This window comes from Pyrgilauda ruficollis, unplaced genomic scaffold (assembly GCF_017590135.1).
Source record: "Pyrgilauda ruficollis isolate IOZ18807 unplaced genomic scaffold, ASM1759013v1 scaffold204, whole genome shotgun sequence".
NCBI lineage: Eukaryota > Metazoa > Chordata > Aves > Passeriformes > Passeridae > Pyrgilauda > Pyrgilauda ruficollis.
This window is the reverse complement of record NW_024519652.1, coordinates 557,191-561,035: the sequence shown is the minus strand read 5'-3', so window position 1 is coordinate 561,035 and position 3,845 is coordinate 557,191.

Below are 3,845 nucleotides of genomic sequence, written 5' to 3'. Positions count from 1 at the left end.
GGCAGCAAATCTTTCCCTGAGCAGAAAACCACACGTTTTTCTGCAACAGCAGAAAACCTTTTACTTTTGTTTGCAACAGCAGGCAATCTTTTAATCCCATTCTCAGGGCAGTAAAACAACTTTGCAGCACTAGAACTGCAGAAGGGCAAAAAAGCATTTTTTTGCTTGGCTTTCCTCCTCTTGGAGAATTAGTCCATATTTTGTATTCATCAGTCATCAGAGGTTTTCTTCTGAGCCTCATGATCTGAACATGCTAAGTAAAGCAAATCCAGATTAGAGCCTCTTGCAATAGAAATATAGGAGAAATCAGGAGGGAAGAGGTGGGAGGAAGAGACAGGCAGGAAGGGAATACCAAATCACCACACTTTTATTTCTTACTGTGTTTTCCAATTCAGAATTTCCACAGAAGTCCCAAAAAGGGTAAAATTTGACATTTCTGCAAGAAAGGCAATTGGCTAGATCTCCTCCTTGGGCTTGTTTCTCAGATCAAAACCAGCTGAGAAAGTAGGGAGTGGACATGCTGGAAGGAAACATACAGTATTGTTTTAGCTTTAAGTGGTCCTTATTTTGAGTGACAGCTTGAAGGTCCCTCAGTTGAGGCTGCCTGGGAGGTAACTCCAATTAAGCCAGTTTCAGGTGGAGAGTCAAATGTAAACATTTTTTGGTTTGGTTGATCTGAGCACTTTTCTTTCCTTTAGGCTTCTCCTGCCTTATGTAGCATCAGAGGAATTTTAATCCTCCAGACAGCTCTGTATGAAATATTTACCCCTTTTTGTACTGAAATAGCAGAAAAGCTTCTTAGCTTACACTGTTTTGCTCAGAGACAGCTCTGGCTTCTTGAGATGGGACCTCTCATTGTGCTGAGCTCCCTGAATAGTCCTGGCTGCAAAGATGCCTATGAATTATTGTTTTTATTGTTATATTTAACACAAGCCCAGGCACTGACCTCTCCCTCCTGGGTTATATAGGTCCCTGAGGCATCAAGGGTATTTTCCAGTCTGTGAGATAAAACTGGCCTTGAAGGAAGCCAATTATGAACAGCCAACACTCTCCTCTGACTCTCCTCTCCACTGTGGTCTTTCTTCACCTCTGGATCTCTCTGACCACCCCAACAACTTTCAGACAGCTCCAGCATCCTCCTTCCCATGCCTCCCTGAGATTTTTTCCTGACCACCCATTTTCTGCCTTTTTTCTCTTTCAGAATGGTATCACAAGCCAGGAAGGTGATGGGCCAGCCCACCTCTCAAGTAGGTGTGTCTCTGGCACAAGGGGCATCACTTCAACAGCCCCAAAGGGGTAAGACTGAGGCCTCTGTGGACAATTGGAAACACACCTTCTAACATGGCTTCTCAGTGGGGTAGAAGTCTCTCCTACTGACCAAACCCCTCTTGTCAGTACCAATATCTGCCATGCTTGTCTGTGACCTTGCATCCTTCCCTCTCCATTTCCTACAACCCCAAAATATCACCACATCTCCACAAATCCTCTCCCTCCCCTCACTGCTGATTTCAACCCCAACAGCAACACCTTTGCTCTTTTTCCCCTTGCACTGTGATCTCAGCTCCTCATCCTCACCTCTGGAGACCTCCCCCATCCCCACAGCACACCCTGCTGTGATTCTGGAGACATCCCCATTGCTCCCCTCTGGCACTGATCTCCCCTGGGATGTTTCCATAAGGTCATGGCAACATTCCTGAGATCTCTGGGTGGATGGCCACATAAAAGGAAAGGCAGAAGAAAGGACAGAGAAAAAAACCTGGAGCTAGGGTAAAGCTTGGATGGTGATGAACTCCAAGAGAAAAGGGTGGGAGATATATTTCTTTTTGTTTCTCATGCAGAAAGTCTTCCTCTTGCTTGGGCACCTCTGTCCTTAACTAAGAACAAAAGAAAAAGAAAAATAGAAATCATAGCATGTGACCTGTTTTATTAAGTGTGGATTAAGTGTGGGATTACAGGAGTGTTTAGAATGTTGAGCAGGGCTCCATTAAATTCTTCCTTGCTGCTGCTTGTTTTCTGGGAATGGGATTTGCAGGGGGTTATTCAGATTAAGAATCCAGTGGAATCCTTGCAGCCTTGGTCAGGACACGAGACAGGAAAAGGAAATAAACCCAAATGATGACCTGGTATTGTCAGTTGAGACAGAGCTTTCAATTTTTTAACAAGTTTTTCTTGTTAAATGCACTTCTTGCAGTTTCAAGAACAAAAATGAAGTGCATGTGATCTGCAGGATTTTTGGTGGCTCCTCACAAGTGGAGAGTAGGATGTGAAGAAGAGAAAGAAATGAAGGGAGGGAGAAAGAAGAAAATTAAAGTATCAGGGCTCTGTAAGGGTGAACTGAGCAGATGGTTTCCTGCCACCTGAAACTTCCACTCTGCAAAATCCCATTAAGTGCAAAGTTTAATGAAGTTCTGGATATCAAAAAGAAGCAGCTATTTAGAGCCTTGATCACCTGCCAAATGTGGCTCCCCCCAAACCCCAATGGATATTTCTGGCCCAAATCACATTTTCCTTCCCCATGTCATGCTCCTCTTTCCTAAGAAAATGGTCTCGTTTGTGAAACAAAGTGCACAGTGACCCTGCTACCATAGCTGCCGACTGGTCATGTTGCTATGCAGGGACGTCTGGGATTTAACTAACCAAATTGGAAGCAGGACTCCTAGAGCCCAGGTATGGTGAACCCTTTGGACGAGTCTCTAGACATTACAAATTTATTTCTAATTTCTATTTCTAAACTAATTATTAAAGAATGTATTCAGAGCAGGCAGCAAGCAGCTGAGGAGCAGCTGCAGTGCCAGGTGTAGCTGGAGCTCTGGTGGCAAGAGCTGGAGGCAAGAGGCAACTGCAGACCCTTTGCAAAACAAAAGGGCACAGGGACCTGTGGACAGCCAGGTGAATGGACTTGCTGAGACACAGCAGGAGCTGAGGACTCAGCAAGAAGAGCCCAGACTTTCCCACACACTCAGATAATAAGGGCATGTTAGCCAAGGGTTTTTCTTGGAGATTCCTTATCCCTTCTGGAGGCTCTCACCCCAAGCTGTTATTTTGGTTTTGTATGATTAAATTATTTGAAGGATCCAGATGTCTGAGACTGTGCTATGGGAAACTAGGGGTTGAGCCAGTAAGGAAGCCCAGTCTGACTGAGTGTGGAGTGTGGAGCTGCTAAGGCTTAATCCCAGCTCTGGTGGGGTGAGTGTGACTGCCAGAGTGGCTCCTGTTTTCTTTATAATAATTAGAAATATTATATAGTTTCAATACATGTTTCTGATGGAATTTAATTTCTTTTCTGTGAGTGGGCTATGGCATCATGCTGCTGAGGGTGCTTGGCATCATGCTGGACCGTTCTGATAAACTCTGCTTCAGCTGGTGAGAAAAGAGCCCAAAGCAATTAAAAACATGAAGAGCACGAAACAATGTTCATTTATTGATCTAGATGAATTATATTTTAAAAAACATATGCCTTCATCAAACATTATAGCTCATTGTCCCATTTCAAAATGAAAATAATGCAAAGGAAATTATTTCAATAATTCAGAACTGACTGGAAATATCTGTATAAACTGGCACCATGCCAGACTGGAAGTGTTATTTTTGTGCTGAGGAGTTTCAATTGTGCTGACCACATATGGGATGTTTTTCTTCTCTTTTTTATCTTTTATGTGTTCTACATGGAGAAAAAATGAAAACACCTGGCTCTACACCCATACAAACACTGAGAAAATCAAGCTCTTTTCCTTACACTATATAGCCTACGTGTTAACTGTGACTATATTGAGGTTGTGAAGTGGTTCCAGAAAAGGAGAAAACTTGAGGCTTGGTCTCCATGGTTTCACCTTGCTTAAGGCACT